Source organism: Elephantulus edwardii, unplaced genomic scaffold (genome assembly GCF_000299155.1).
Source record: "Elephantulus edwardii isolate Elephantulus edwardi_28Jun2011 unplaced genomic scaffold, EleEdw1.0 scaffold00002, whole genome shotgun sequence".
NCBI lineage: Eukaryota > Metazoa > Chordata > Mammalia > Macroscelidea > Macroscelididae > Elephantulus > Elephantulus edwardii.
In genome coordinates, this window is record NW_006399752.1 from 16,767,797 (window position 1) to 16,784,670 (window position 16,874).

Genomic DNA, 16,874 nt, shown 5'->3' on the forward strand with positions numbered 1-16,874 from the left:
AGACTTTTCAAAATATGTCATAGTGAAGTGATTAAAAACACGGAATCCACAGCCAAATTGCTTGTGTAAAATGTTGGTTCTGTATTATGCTAGCTGGGCAGCTGAGCTAATTTTGTTAATTTATCTGTGGCTTAATTTCCTCATCTATGCTCTTGAAATTATAACGGTATCTCTTTAAGTGAGCTTGACTTCTTTTAAGAAATTTAAAATTCTTCGAATCCATTTCCTGATCTTCAAAATAGCTATTGTTGTTGTTGGCTGCCATTGAGTCACGTATGACTCATAGTGACCCCGTGAACAACAGACCTGAATACTCTCCTAATCTTTGCCATCCTCACAATCTGACACCCTCGAGTTCAGTGCTGTAGTCTCTGTGTCAATCTATTGGTGGAGGGTCTGTCTCCCTTTCATAACCCCCCACCTCTCAAGTATGGTGCTAAAGCAGTAGTAGTGACAATACTTATTCCGTCCTATTGCTGTGAAGATTAAATGACTCAATATTTGTAAGATGTTTATAATAATAAATGAGTTGATAAGACAAAATGTTTCAATGATGATCAGTAACTATTAAGTATCAATAAGTTAGTCATTATTATATTTAAAAATTGAATAGAATTTTATATTTTTATTTGTAGGTGAATCATTATGTGTGACTTGGATGACTATTTATTTACTTTTAAAGGTTACAATTTTGAACGTTCTATGATTGATATTGACTTCCTAGAAAATCTAGATGATTTTGAAATTAGAGATGAAGATGTCTTCATCATTACATATCCAAAATCTGGTAAGTTTGAACACTAGTTCCTTTATTATATGTCCACTCTTGCGTTAAGATGTGTGTACAAATGTATCTGATACTAATACTGATAGCATTAAATCTGTTTTTAGAACCATTGAGGAACAGACAAAATTAAATTCAAATCTCTAAAATGTAAGGTCACCTATAAGACATACATTATTACTATGTATGATGGCACATATAAAGACACCAAATAATGAGTCAAAAACAAATACTTGGCAAATAAGAACCTGCTAACTTGGACTGGGAATTGAAGACAAAAACAATATAATGGCTGGAGGGAGTGGTGGGTAAAGGAAAGGGGAAAGACCTGGCATGAAAAACAATATAGATGAATTTTGCAAGTAAACTGGCATAAAATGAAAAAAACTTTAAAGAATAATTGAGGAACAAGGGTAAGAATGTCTTTGGTAGCATTATATCTGAAGTCAGAATGAGTTGTTTTTTACTTAATTGCTTTAAATTTATCTATAATATTAAATAGTTGCAATGTAAAATGAATTGCCTCAATCAATAATTCATTCTGAAGGCTGCATTTTTAAATTTAACTTTCTAGAATATAAGAGGTATTGTACCATTGAAGCAATACTTTATGGAGTGGTTGATGGTTTTCAAAATTGTACTGAAGTCTAAGTCAACATAAAAGATATTTTTGTGTTCGTAGGAATTCTCTAGTCATTTCCTTTAGCCTTCTTCTTTAAAATTTGGGACTTTGTTTACCTAGAAACATATTGCTTTCTCTCTGCCATTTTGTAAAACTTTTTTGGGTTGATGATTCAACTCAATATTATTGAAATAGTTTTCTCTTTCCTCCCTTCCATTTTTATGGCATCTCAGTATGCTTAGTATAAGGTAAGTTGTTAATGTATTCGTAGAGCTCACCTACATTACTAATTCTATAGAAGAAAGTCTATACCATTATTTCAGCAGATGCAAAACCAGCATTCAATAAAATTCAGCATCGATTTAGAATGGAAATTAGTGAACACTAACTAAATTGAAGAGGAAACACTGGATGCAGAATATAAAAAAGTGCACTCTTTACTATGGACTACATCACAACATCAAGAAAAGAAAAGCCATCACCACCTGACCAGTAACCAACATCATGATAGAGAAAAGATTGAAGTTGTCAATGGTTTAATTTTACTTGCATCTACAATCAACACCAATAGTAAAAGCAGTTAAGAAATCAAAAGATAGGTTTCACTGGAAAAATCTGTGTCAAGGATCTCTCCATAGTACTAAAAAGCAAAGACGTCAATTTAAAGACTAAAGTGCACCTTACACTACTTCCTATGCATCTAAAAGTTGGACAATGAATAAGGATGGCAAAAGAAGAAATGGTGTCTTTCAGTTGTGGTGTTGGAAAAGAGTACTGAATATCCCACTGACTGCCAAACAAACAAAGTCTGTCATGGAGGAAATGCAACCAGGATGCTCTGTAGAGGTGCACTTTGCTTACATACTTTGTCATGTCTATATAGATTACATCAAGCCCTGGCTTAAAATATTAAGGTTGTTCGATAAGTGTGTTGGATAGAGGGTTGAATTGTGCTGTCCAGCTTCAGCACCTGAAAATCCTTGGTAAAAGACTAAGGACGGGTATGTTATAGGCTGAAACTTGGATATAGACGGTTGAATTGTAACTCCAAAGTTATCAGTGCATCTTAAAGTATGAGTTATTAACATCCATTATAGGTCATATGAGTAAGATAAGAAACAATTTAGATGTTGTGTGTCATATTAAAACTGTATGATAGCCAACTTCTAGCAGTCTATACTGTTGCTGTCACTGGTGTGACAGCTGCTTTTGGAACTTCTAAGGAGAAGTTGGAAGAATGGCTGGGTGTAGCTTGCAGCATAGCGGTTAAAGCAGAACAAGAAGTCAGAGGGAGGGAGGGAGCTTACCTGCCCTGAATACTGTTCCACCGGTCTGAGCTCTGTCCATTACTCAAAGTCGGAGATGCCATGCCCAAAACCATGTCCCCTGTTACACCTACCTGTATCCCACTCATTGATGAGTGCAAGGATCAGAGTTTGGAGTCTAAAATGATTATCCAAAAAAACCACTGCCTTGTAGTGTCACTGTCAGTTTGCCAGCAACTTAAGCTAGATGGATATACACCTCTTAGGGAGAGGATCAGAAAGTCAATCCAGCTCAATTTTATTGGGATCTGCAGTGCATTTATATACATCCAAGTAAACAGGAAGGCAGGATAGTGTGGGCTTACATACGTGGGATATGTGGATTGGCAAGGAGAACCTCAGACTCCTGCCAACCACTCCCAGCTCGACAGATGCTGAAGCTGTCTTACCAGGTGACGAGTTTCTTAAGCCAGTATGGCCAAAGACAGGGGAGCTTTCTTTACCCTGTATTAAAGGTCTTTGGGAGGCTTGCTTATCTGGAGCTTAGGCGATCTGTCCTGGCCAGAGACCTTTCCTTCCTCCCCAACATCCTGCAACATATTCTCCCTTTTTCTTTTAAATGAGCCCAAAGAAGGGAAAGTCTCTGGTGTAGGGCTCTAGATGTTTCTTGGGAGTAGGGCTATCCAATGATGATAAGGGTAGAAAGATTATTCAGTGCAGCTGCTTGAACATTCTGTCTTGTGAAAAGGTCTACGGCTGCTCTTGTAATGACAACTGGGGAGATAATAAAAAGGTTAGAATTGCAACTTCATCTCCAGATTGGATTGGAAGATGAATATAGGATAGTGAGGAGAGCCATGCACGTATGGGAAATGTGGGACACTCCAGTAAAGAGACATGAGCTGGAATCTATGGTGATTGGAATACAATGTTGTAACACTATAACTGTTGTTTGTTGTTGTTATGTGCTGTCGAGTCGTTTCCGACTCATAGCAACCCTATGCACAACAGCCCTAAACCCTGCTCCATCCTGCACCAACCGCACTGCCTCTGACACACCCATCACGATTAACCCAGTCACCGAATCAATCCATCTCATAGAGGGTCTTCCCCTCCTGCGTTGTCCCTCAACCCTCCCAAGCATGATGTCCCTCTAGAAGGACCCCGTCCCTCCTGGCAACATGTCCAAAGTATGCCAGACAAAGCCCCAGAATCCTTGCCTCCAAGGAGTAGCTTGGTTTAATCCTCGCCAGGAGAAATCTGTTTGTTTTCCTGGCAGTCCAGGGTACATTCAGTACCCTTCTCCAGCACCACAGCTCAAAAGCATCCACTCTCCTTCTGTCCTCCCTAGTCATTGTCCAACTCTCTGATGCATAACAAGCGATTGCAAATACCATGGCCTGTATCAGGCGCACCTTAGTCTCCAGAGAGACACTGTTGCTCCTGAGTACTTTAGACAGGTCCCTAATGGCAGACTTTCCCATCGCGATACGCTTTTTGATATCCTGACTGCTGGTGCCAAGAATGTTGACTGTGGAGCCGAGCAAACTGAAGCTGTGAACAATCTCAATCTCTTCGTCATCCATCTGACGCTGCCAATTGGCCCAGTGGTGAGAATCTTTGTCTTCTTGACATCATGTAAAAAACACCCTCCATCTCAAAAAAAACCCTCCACCTTGCACAAATTAATAGATCAAGTAGATAATGAGGTCCTCTTATTTACAGTATCCTAGTGATAGAATCACGAGTTAGACAGAGAAGTGATTTCCTGCTTTGTTCTGACTACTGTTTTCTGGTCCTAGTATAGGTTTCCCATGAGCACAATCAAGTGTTCTGGGATTCCCATTCTCCTCAAGGTTAGCTACAATTTATTGTGATCTACACAGTTAAATGCCTTTGTGTATTCAGTGAAACATAGATACATTTCACTGGTACTCTTTGCTTTTGGTAGATCTTATGTTGGCTAAGATGTCTCTAATGCCATGTCCTCTTCTAAACCCAGCTTGCACATCTGGAAGTTCTCTGTTGATGTACCATTCCAGTCATTTTTTGATAATTTTCAGCAGTGTCTTGCTTGAATTTGGTATTAGTGATATTGTTTGAAAATTTCCACATTCTATTGGGTCACCTTTTTTTGGAGTAGGAATAAATATGGATCTCTTACAGTTCAGATTTCTTGGCATAACCTGGTATGTTCAGGGAAGCATCTGTTTATTTAAATATGTTAATTGGTATGCCATCAAATCAATACTTGTGGCTTTAATTTTTTTCAAGTCCTTCAAAGCAGCTTGAACTTCCTCCTTCATCACAACTGCCTCTTGATATATATGTTGCTGTTATTGTTATGTACCATCAAGTCACTTGCAACTCATAGCGAACCTATGTATAACAGCCCTAAACTCTGCTCTGTCCTGTGCCAATCACACTGTCTCTGATACACCCATCCCGATTACCCCAGCTAGATTCCTATCAATGTCAGATTTGGAAACAAGGGAGCACGTTCATACATGTATGAATATATATATATATATGATCATATATAGTTTCATGAAATTCTTCTGTATCAGCCAATTTTTGGTATAGTGACTGTACTCCTTCCATCTTCTTTTGATGCCTCCTGGATCATTCAACATATTACCCCCAGTATCCTTAAATATTCCACCTTGAGATTTGAATTTGATCTTCAGTTCCTTCAGCTTAAGAAATGCCAAACAACTTCATCCTTTTTGATTTTCTGGCTCCAACTCCTTGCACATTTCATTATACTTTCCTTTGTTTTCTCATGCTGGAGAAGAGTGCTGGACATACTGTGGCTGCCAGGAGAAAAAACAGGTCTGTCCTAGAGAGGGTAAAATCAAACTGCTCCCTGAAGGCAAGGGTTTTGAAGCTCTGTGTCACATACATTGGGCACATGGCCCAGAAGAATCAGTCCTTGGAGACAGACATTGTGCTTGGAAGGATGGAAGGACAACATAGGAGAGGAAGATCCAGGAGGAGATGGATTGGTGCAGTGACTGGAGAAATGGAATTAGGGCTGTCAGAGAAAATGAGATTTGCTCAGAATAAGGCACATTTCAGAGCTGCTATTGTACATAGGGTTGTTATGTGTTGCTAGTGACTTGACTGTACATAACAAAAACATTAGAATGGCATTATGACTTTGGGATGTGAAAGGTCTATTATGTAATCTGTAAACATAGTCTACAAAACTAAATTTTTTGACAGGTGAGCGTGACTTTTTAAAATATTAGCATTAATTCTCACCAAAGTTAATTTTCTAGTTCCCCCGTGGTCCCATGGATCTGTCTCTTGCTTCAACAGTGTTTGGATGGAACAGACCTGGCGACTTCCCCCCTTCCAGCCTCCAAGCACCCTCCAACTTCATCTCCATGCATAACCTCAGGACCATCTTAACCATCTCCTACTTTGGGGACCAGCTAACACCGTTTTTTTTGTTAGCGCCAAAACCTCGACCAACTATGAGCTCTCAGATCCGTCAAAATTATTCCTCCAAAGCAGAAGCCGGCATCAGCCGTCAACCAGCACACTCTTATACCTACCTCTCTCTGGGTTTTAATTTTGACCGCGATGATGCGGCCTTGGAAGGCGTGGGACAGTTCTTCAGTGAGTTGGCAAAGGAGAAGCGCGAGGGTGCCAAGCGGCTCTTGAAGCTGCAAAAACCATTGTGGCAGCCCTGTCCTCTTCCAAGATATCCCGAAGCCATCCCAGGATGAGTGGGGTAAAACCCTAGACGCCATGCAAGCAGCGCTGGCCTTGGAGAAGAACCTAAACCAGGCCCTTCTGGATCTGCACGCCGTGGGTTCCACCCACACTGACCCCCATCTCTGTGACTTTCTGGAGAAGCACTTTCTGGATGAGGAAGTAAAACTGCTGAAGAAGATGGGTGACCATCTAACCAACATTAGAAGACTGGGTAGCCCCCAGGCTGGGCTGGGCGAGTATCTCTTTGAGCATCTCACCCTCAAACACCACTAGGGGCCAGCAGGGACCTGCAGGGGGGACATCTGCATCCCCCTGCTATCAGCAACAAGCTTCTCTTTCCCACCCTGATGTAGAATCTTATCCACCCACAAGCCCCTCATCCCAGCCTTGGACCAAATGAAACAATAAAGCTTTTTGCAACAGCGGGAAAAAAAGAGAATTTTCCCAGTAAGTTTCATTTTCTTAGGAAGTACTCCACAACAGTTGGAATCCAGTTTAAGTGTCACCAAAAAAATGTTTTTTGGCCATTAGGCCCTGCTCTTTCTTTAATTTTTTTTTTTGTTAGGTCTATGAAAACCATCGGTACAAAGAAATGATATATCATGATTATGGTGTGTCATAGAAGGCAGTGAAAGACGCTTTATCATGGGGACACATAATCAAAACAGAGTAAAACATGGAAGACTTAGCTTGAATATTTACAGTAGTCCACACAAAATAAGAAATAGTATTAAATATAATATTACATTCTTTTTCGTGATGTAAGTGTTTGAGAACATCATGAACATACTAATCATACAAGGTTCAGTCAGGAGAGTAACTAAATATGTTTTCCAAATACATTACTTTGCTATCATTATATCTTGCTTTTCCCTTACATCTTTGGATGTTTAAGTATAGCGTAATATTTAAGAACAACTTGAGGAAGTCTAAAGTTCTGTTTTATTGTAGACTTATAATCAATTGTTATGATTATCAAGACCTGAGAAGGGTCTGATATTGGGCCTACTCTTTTAGCCATCTATGGAACGTTCAAGATTCTTAACCAAACCACAATTCAAAGACATTAATCCTTCTTTGCTTTTCCTTATTCATAGTACAACTTTCACATGGATAAGAAACAGTGAAAAATGGCATGTCTTGGAGAAGTAACCTTAGTGTTTAAATAAATATCCTTACTCTTTAGCAGTTTAAACAGGATTTTTTTTTGACAGCACATTTTCCCTGTGCAACATACCTTTTGAGTTCCTTGCTGCTGCTACCATGGGTTTTGAGTGTGGATCCAAGTAGAATGAAATTGTTGACAACTTCAATCATTTTTCCATCTATCATGATGTTATCTACTAATCCGGTTTGTAAGGATTTTCTAATTTTAATTTTGAGGTGTAGTTCTATGAAGTCTTTGATCTTCAGTAAGTATTACAAGTCTTCTTGAACATGACTATTCCATGAAAATGCTTAAAGAGGTTAAAAGGAGGGGAAAGATTTATTTTCCATGATTATTTATATATATATATCATTAGCCATCAATTCAGCAGTGAACATAAAGTTATTTCTGTTCACAGGTACAATCTGGACTCAGCAGATATTAAGCCTGATTTATTTTGAGGACCATCGGAACAAAACTTCATGTGTGCAAACGGTTGATAGAGCCCCTTTTTTAGAGTATAATATACGCAAAATGGATTTTCTAAAACGACCATCTCCTCGTCTTTTCACTTCCCACCTTCCATATTATTTAGCACCGAGAGGCCTCAAGAACAAAAAAGCTAAAGTATGTTACAGAAACAGTTTATGGACTTTTTTCTCACACATGCCTTATTCTCGCCTTCATTCTAATACATTATGATGATACTGTCTTGCATATTTAAAGATACGTATTGTTCCCATTGTTAGGTGCCATCAGGTCAAATACGACTCATAGCAACCCTATGAACAACAGATCTGAACCCTGTCCTATCCTGTGCCACCCTCGTCATCTCAGAGACACTTGATCCCTTTGCTACAGTCACCATATCAATCTATTTTGTTAAGAGTTTTCTTTTCTTTCATTGGCTTTTTTTCACCCTTCAAAGAATGATGTCCCTTTCCAAGGAATCACATCTAGCAATGTGCCCTGGGAGTTTCATTGCCAACCCAAAGGCATACGAGTCAGTTCTACAAGCTTCTTCATGGGAGAAAAATTGGTTAGGGTTACTGCCTCTAAAAATCCAGCGGAGGGTCAGCTTTGAGCCAGTTCCAACTAGACAGTACATTTTTTAAAATAAAAAAGACAGTATGCCTAAAACGTGTAAGACTAAATTGTGCCATTTTTTGCCTCTAAGGAGCACTCTGCCTGCACTTTTTCTAAGACATATCCATTTTGGGTGTTTGTTTGTTTGTTTGTTTGTTTGTTTGGGTTTTTTTTAATCAGTTTTCTCCAATACTATAACTCAAAAGTGTCAATTCTTCTTGTGTCATTTTTATTCATTGTTCTGCTCTCTTATACATAACAAGTGCTTGAAAATACTACAGTCTGAATCAGGTGTGCCTTAGTTTTCAAACTGACATCATTGTTCCTCAGTAATTAGGTGAGGTCTCTAATAGCAGACTTGCTAAGTGCAATGTCTCTGATTTCCTGACTGCTGGTCCCAAAGGTGTTGTTGAGGATCTAAGTAAGAGGAAATGGTTCGTAATTTCAATTAGATAGATAGATAGATAGATCAATAGATAGAAAGAAAGAAATAATTAAAAGATATAAATGTATATTAAATTATAACTACATACATACATACATTGGGTCATCAAATATGTTGTTTTACAATACACGCATAGAAAGACCTTTTATGCTAATATATAAAACACCATGGTTTTCAATTGTTTGCAAAGATTTTATTGTGATATATTTGTATATTGATTTGCATATACATTGTAGAAAGTGTATATCATATTACATTACAATATGCATTCTTTTAGATCTTAGCTCTTCTATTCTGGTGAAATATTTTCTCAAAAGTTGAGTTTTAAGTAATATATCCAAGTATTTTAAATGCTATTATTATTACCAGGATATGTATAACTTTTCAAATAGTGTAGCATAAAAGAATACTTCTTTTCTCACATTCCTGACAGTGATTGAAATACTGTTTTGCCAATAAGTAAAAATAAATCTTATTTTTAAAAAAAATTTCATTCCTTTTAGGCTTTATTAAAATTGAGTCTTATTTTAATGTGTTTGTAAGCTTTTGACTATGTTTTATTCTTTGTCCCCTTTTTCTTTTTTTTTTAAAAAAACTGCTTTCTAGAAGCCCTTATTGTCCCTGCTTATCTGATTTCAATGACTAATCCAAAGTTTGGCAACTAAAGTAAAAGTTAGCAGGTCAAAACTACCTAGAGGCACTGTGGGAGAGAGGCCTTGTCATCTGCTTCTGTGAGCCAAGAAATGCTCTATGGGTCATTTCTATTTTATAACATATCTAGAACTTACAAGTCAGAATTGACTGTATAGAAACTGGTTGTTGTTGTTGTGTACCGTAGAGTTGGAATTGACCCACAGGTGACTCCAACAGGTTTTTAGAGGCAGTTAGTGGCTCAAGAGGGGATTTCCCATCCTTTTCCCACTGAGCAGCTGGCGGATTCGAACTGCATGCCTTTGGGGATTGAAGTGTAGCTTCTTACCACCAGGCCACCAGAGCTGAAAGTACTTATATAGAACAGATTCTTTCCCAATTAATGTTTTACCTTTAAAGGTTGTTGAAAACATTTAATTTTGTATAACAAGTTTATTAACTTTACCTCCTGGCTTCTAAGAAGCTCTGGTGGCTTAGTAGTACGGAGTTGTGCTGCCAACCTAAAGGACCACTAACTGATTCAAGAGAAAAAGATGAGTAGTTTCTTCCTGTGTGATTTACTACCTCTGAAAACCTGCTGAAGGGTCAGCATGAGTTAGTTCGAACTAGACAGTACATGACAACAATATGGCTCCTGCTCTCAATATCTTGCTAAGAAAACACTTCACTAAGCAGAATACGTACAAACTCTACATGGTTTTTTTTATCATTAACTTTCCCCCCATTGTTATTGCTGTTGTTGATAGCTGTTGAGTCAAGTATGACTCATAGTGACCCGATGAACAAAAGATCTGAAGCCTTTCTATAATGAATGCTATTTCTCCAAGTTCCAAGAGTTTCCAGAGGCATTTTTTTAGAAAGTGGATGTCACTCCTACTTCCCCTAATTAATCATGAAAAAAATATATTTAATACTGCACATGCTATGACGTATGAATATTGCATCTTTTTTTTCCCTATGGGTTAACCCATTGATCCAACATGATTTTTTTTTAATTTATCATTGATTTCAATGAAAATTTATAGAGACTTTGGATTTCCATTCATTCACTGATGCACTTTTCCCCCTCCCAACCCTCCCCCCTAGTACACTACCCTCTTGGAAAAGTAAAAGAAAAATTCTTTCACTGTTTTGTAATTTCTCCCTCAAACTCCACTCCACAATGCAGCCTTCGCTCTGGACTCCTATCATGACAAAAATACCTAATAACTTAACCCTCTTAAACAGTTTTCTTCCTCATCTGTTTCAGTGCAGTATACATTATTGAACCCATCCTTCTCAGTCTCCTCCCAACCCTGCAGTCAGTCTTGTTTCACAACAGTGGCACCATGCAGTATTTTTCCTTTTGTGACTGAGAAACTTCACTCAGCATAATGTCCTCCAGGGTCACCCATTTTGAATAATATTGCATGAGTTCCTTGTTTTTCAATGTAGCATAGTATTCCATTGCATGAATATACCACAGCTTTTCTATCCATTCGTTTGTTGATGGGCACTTAGGTTGTTTCCAACTCCTTGCTATTGTGAACAAAGCCATGATAAACATGGGTGTGCATATATCTGCTTGGATGTCAGTTATGGTCACTGTGGGATACATTCCCAGTAGTGGAATTGCTGGGTCAAATGGTATCTCTATTTGCAACTTTTTGAGAAAGCACCATACCACCTTCATACACTCCCACCAACAGTGAATAAGGGTTCCAGTTTCTCCACAACCTTGCCAGCATTTGTTGCTTGCTGTTCTGTTAAATGTTGCTATTCTGACTGGGGTGAGATGATATCTCATAGTTGTTTTGATTTGCATCTCTCTTAGAGCTGGGGATTTTGAACATTTCTTCATGTGCTTGTTAGCTATCTGAATGTCTTCTTTGGTGAAGTGTCTGTTCATATCCTGTGCCCATTTTTCTATCGAATTATTTATCTTTTTCTTGTTGTGGTGCTCAAGTATTTTGTAAATTCTAGCTATAAGTCCCTTATCAGACGTGTCATTACCAAATACTTTTTCCCAGTCTGTGGCTTCCCTTTTTTACCCTGGTGGAGAAGTTTTTGGATGAGCATAGGGATTTGATTCTTAGAAGATCCCATTCATCTATTTTATCTTTTCCTGATTGTAGATTTTTCAGGATACTTGGAAGAATAATGTGGATCCAATGTGATTTATTAATGCACTTACTGTTTCTCCAATATTTTGCCACCTTTTGATGAATCTAATGATGGATAATCTAGCTTTTGATACATGAAATTTCCAAAGTCCCTCCCATATGATTCTACATTCTCTATTCCAAATATATATAAAATCTGTGTCAGTTCTTTATTATTTTAAATATGATAAAAATTTTCCAAAATCATTTAAAAAATCTTTAATCCACCTTATTTTATATTTAATCTTTTAATAGATAATGAAGGGATTGATATTGTTAACAGCTTTCGTTTGCTTGGCTCCACAATCAACATTCTTGGTACCAGCATCCAGGAAATAAAAAGATGAATTGTACTGGGAAAGGGATATCTATAAAGTACTGAAGAGCTACAATATCAGTCTAGAGACTAAGGTGTGTCTGATCTAGGCCATATTCTTCACAATTATGTGCATCAGAGAGCTAGATAATGACTAGGGATGATAAAATGATAATTAACGCCTTTGAGTTGTGGTGCTAGAGAATAGTACTGAATATACCGTGAACTTCTAAGAGAACAAACATGTTGGTTCTGGAGAGGATGAAACCAGGCTGCTTCTTGGAGGCAAGTATTCTGAAACTTCATCTGACATACTTTGAGCATGTTGCAACAAGGAAGACCAGTCCATGGAGAAGGACATTATGCTTGGGAGGGTGGAGGGACAGTGCAAGAGGGAAGACCCCTCGATGAGATGGATTGATTCAGTGACTGGAATAATGTAAGTAGATGTTTCAGAGATGATAAGATTGGCTTAGGATAGAGCAAGGTTCAGAGCTGTTATACGTAAGGTCACTATGAATTGCAGGCAACTTGAAGGCATTTAACAACAACAAACTGGGAAATGTGGAGGGTAAGAGAAGATCCTCAGAGAGTTGAATTAAGACACTGTAACAAAAGTCTTGAGCATATCAGGGATTGTGAGGATCGTGTAGGCTAAGGCAAGGTTCAAACCTGCTGTTTATAATATTACTATCATTTGTAGTTGACTTGAAGTCACATAACAAATATGTATGTGTGTGTTTTTATCATTTTCACGGAAATTCTTTGGCTTAGTCCTTTTTCTTCATCAGCAAATTTCCTTTCTTTAAGTTTCTTTGTTTTCTCTAAGCCAGTATTACAATTCAGTTTCAAAATAAATCATCCTTCATACAGATTTCAAAATTTATAGACAAATTATATTCTTTAATGATCTCATATATTTTTCCAATTCTGTGACTTTATTTTAATTTATAATGATGAAAAGTTTTCATTTCTCTCCTCTTTACTTTTTGTAAAAATATAAATAGGGACTCTAGGGGCCTATTGGTATGGAGTTGCAATGGCAAGCGAAAAGCAGTCAGTTGGAATCCACCAGCTTCTCTGTAGAGAAAGATCAACACTCTCCTCCCATGCAATTCACAGGCTCTGAAAACCTGCAAGAGGGTCAGTTACAGGTCGATTCTGACTCGACAGTACATAACAACAGCAACAGAACTATAAATATATTTATTATTTTATTGATATTCGCTTTAGCCATATAACTAGTTTCCTTTTTTTAAATTTTATTTTATTATTTTGTGTGTGTGTATCGTCAAATCGGATCTGACTGGTACAGGAGGAGATTGCCACTCCTTATCCAGCAGAGCATCTGGTGGATTCAAACCACATACCCCTGGGATTGCAATGCAACTTCTTGCCACTAGGCCACCAGAGCTCTCTCACTAGTTTCCTTTTTGAAACTTTAATGTTTACTGTTTTGTTAATTTCTGCTATCATTCAATAATTTCTTCATAATTTCCTTATATATATTCCTTTATATCTGCAAATTTTCTTTTAAAAATGTTAATGCCTAAAGGGCATAAACATTAATTTATTATAACATTGATTATATTTTAAAACTTTTATTTTATATTCCTTTGGATACAAAACTCATATACATTGTGTTTCATTCATGTTCATCGTATTTCACACTTTATTCACATTGTGTTTCATACTATCATTCTCATAAACTTTGATTTATAAAATTAATCACCATTGATCTATGCCCTTCACAAACCCCCCCCCCCCCCCCCCGCCCCAATCTTTCCGGATTCCTATTAAATCCATTCCAATTCCTTCACTTTCTTTCTCTCTGTCCACCAACTCTGCAACTCTGTGATTTCCAGTCCTTCCGTACCTTCATTTCTCCTGACCCATATCCCTTCCCCTCTTGGACTTTTATCCACATCTTACTAGTTATTCTATTTTTGCAATAATGGTCTTACGCAGTATTTGTCCTTATGAGACTGACTTAGACTTTGGTTATATTTTTGTTAATGTATAATTAATCATAACTTTCAGCTTTCATTTTTAAATTCATCCAAATTGTCTTTAATTTTTTAAACTTTTCAACTCTTTATATAGTTTTCTTCTTAAAATATTTTTTGTGCTGATGACTGGTTTTATGATGATAGTGATAGCACTATTATCAGGTTGCAAGTGTTCTAATGTAATCTTTGGGATTAATTAAGATTTTTTTAAATGGCTGATTACACTATACAATCATATATATATGTTGTCTTTGTGACATATTAATATTGTTTTTGTTGGATGCTGTCAAGTAAATTATGACTTATATCAACCCTCTAAACGAGAGATAGAAAGATTATCCTAATATACACATTTAAATTTTTTTCATAAATGCAAAATTAATTCAGCTAGTTGAGTGACATAATTTTTTTAAAACAAAAATTGTTATTTTATGTGTGTGTACTGTCGAATTGGATCCAACTGACACAGGAGGAGATTGCCCCTCCTTCTTCAGGGGAGCATCTGGTGGATTCGAACCATGCACCTTCAGGATTGCAGTGAAGCTTCTTGCCAGAGTTGCATTCTTCTTTATGTGTTAAGATAATTATATGTAAGCTTGTCTATTGGATTATTGTAAAATAAATATTGTTTGCACTTGTCAGAATTAAATTAAATATACATTTAAATTTCTCTGTTCATTCAGTATATAAAAATCTCTGTTCTTTGGCCTTTGCAAACAAACTGTTGACCAACTCAGGCAATCATTTGATTCTAAAGTTTTAACAATTTTGTTTCTATTGTTAGCTGTTTTTTTTTTTTCACTGAGGCTTTGTCGTATACCTCAGTTCACTCTTGATTTTTAGTATGATTTTCTTGACTGTTTAATTTTGCGAATTATGTGACTATTTTTTACCTGTGCTACACAATGAGGATGCTTTAGTATTTGGTACTGTGAAACACTGCTATCAGTATTCCTGAGCATGTCCTCTAGTGCTTATCTCCACCAGTGTCCCTAGAACAATCATCCAAAAATACAATTGCAATAAAATACAATTTGTAACAATGGCAGTCTGGAGACTAAGGTGTACCTAATCCAAGCCAAGGTCTTCCCAATTATGTGCTATGCTTAGAAAGTTGGACAATGACTAGGGATGATAGAAAGAGAATGAAGGATGTCTTTGAGCAGTGATACTGGAGAAGAGTACTGAATATACCACGGACTGCTAAGTGGAACCAGGTTGCTTCTTGGAGGTGAAAATTCTGAAGCTTCATCTGACTTACTGTGGGCATGTTCTAAGGAGTAGCAAATCGTTGGAGAAGGGATATTATGCTTGGGAGGGTCGAGGGACAGTGTGAGAGAGGAAGACCTAGGATGAGATGAATTGACTCAGTGACCGGAGTAAAAGGAGTAGGAGACAGAGACAGTAAGATTGACTCAGGATAGTGCAAGGTTCAGAGCTCTTGTACATAGGGTCACTATGAGTCACAGGTGACTTGATGGCACATTGCAACACCACCACCACCACCATCTATAAATACAAAATAATCACCTTTACAAGAGTTGTATAGCCTTTTCTTCTTTCAGAAGCTTTGGAGAGTACCGTGATGTTGTTCAGTTGTTTTTTTTATTCTTTTTAATTTCTTAAAAATTTAGACATTTTTAAAATTAAGGTTTCGTTTTTTCTTCTTCATTTTTGTAGACTTGTTAATTTTTTTCAATCTGAAAGCTAGAAATTAAACAATATCGTGAACTGCTCTTGATTTCCATTTTACTAATTCATAATGACATTAAGCATTTTTCATGTGTTCCTTTACTTTTATTATCTTCTCTTCTGTGCAATGAACTTTTGTCAAATTTTCTAAATTTTCTTATTTCTTTGTTTTATATCTATCTATATCTATCTATCTCTAAATCTATATCTCTATCTATCTATCCATCCATATTCTGGACACTCACATATCCTGGGTTGTATTTATTGCTTCCATCAAGTACTATTAGGGTTTTTGTATCTTAATTTAGAATACATTTTAAAGAAAAAATATTCTTAATCTCAATGTAGTAAAATGATCTTTTCTTTTCAATAACTATTTCTGATTTAAGAATCATTTTCTGCTCTAAAATCAGGAATGTATGTTTTCCTATGCATATTTTAGATGGCAAATGTTTCCTTTCATGCTTAAATCATTTATCTATTTATAATTACTTTTTAGTACAGTATGAGAAGGAGATTTATTTTCTTCCTTCCCCCCTTTTACTCCTTACGAAGAATCAATTGTTCTAAAATGGTTTGTTGGATAGTTTTCCCTTTTCCTGTTTAGCTGGAATGCTATCACGGATAAATATCAAATATTATGTTGTGCTCTCTGTTTCTCTCATTGCCACCAGGTTGGAACTAACTCAAGGCTGACCTTTCAACAGGTTTTCCAGAGACTCTAAATCACACAGAAGGAGACTGCCCATCTTGCTCCTAAGTAGTTGTTGTTGCTAAGTGCCGGCAAGTTGCAGGCGACTCATAGCGACCCTATGAAGGAGAGTCCTCAACGCTTGTGTGTCTCTCATCCTTTCTCCAGGTTCATAGGGTTTCTGGAGACAAGCTATTATGGAAGTGGATGCCACTCCACCTTCCAAGCTTGTTTTAACCAGGGAGCTCCAGCTCACACTGTCCGCATTGGGTAACCAACCAATAACGCATTTGACACATCAG

At 37.2% G+C, this 16,874-nt stretch overlaps 1 pseudogene; it reads left to right on the forward strand.

Moving 5' to 3' along the window:
- The first annotated feature begins 645 nt into the window (after positions 1-645).
- Positions 646-16,874, forward strand: part of LOC102856084 — a 26,734-nt pseudogene continuing 10,505 nt past the window's right edge.